Genomic DNA, 612 nt, shown 5'->3' with positions numbered 1-612 from the left:
CGATTGGCACAGGACAGAGCGGAGTTTAGGGCTGTTGTACATAGGGTCGCTATGAGTTGCAGGCGACTCGAGGGCACATAACAACAACAACAACAACAATCATAATGTTATTGCATTACCTTTAGCAGATACTACAAACAAAAGTATGTGTTATATTCTGAGCTGAGGAAAACATTTATGTTGTAACTTGGGAAATGGGACTTACATTAGTGGAATAACACTATCGCCATCATCGCAGGTCTTCCTATCACCTTTTGTCATTTGTTTTTGTAACTGAAGTTACTCATTATCACTTCATATTTACACCTCCTCTTTGTTAAGGTTTCAATAAGCCACAGAACCATTAGTTTTGTCAGTTACTCTTCAGAAGATATCTGCATGCGAAGTCTGATCACTATAACTAAATAGACAACGTTGTGGTGCTGTGGAAATTCTGGCAGCACTCCAGAGTCTGCAATGTCTTTAAATAATATTTTTTAAAAAGGCAACAATAAACTTCTGATATGTTATTAGTGGAGACTAGTCCCGGAAGTATTAAAAAAAGATGGAAGGAATATACTGAGTCACTGTATGGAACGGAATTGGAAGACACAGAAGAATTTAATGAAACAA

The sequence above is a fragment of the Elephantulus edwardii genome, unplaced genomic scaffold (genome assembly GCF_000299155.1).
Source record: "Elephantulus edwardii isolate Elephantulus edwardi_28Jun2011 unplaced genomic scaffold, EleEdw1.0 scaffold00197, whole genome shotgun sequence".
Taxonomy (NCBI): domain Eukaryota; kingdom Metazoa; phylum Chordata; class Mammalia; order Macroscelidea; family Macroscelididae; genus Elephantulus; species Elephantulus edwardii.
Note: the sequence above shows the minus strand (reverse complement) of the source record.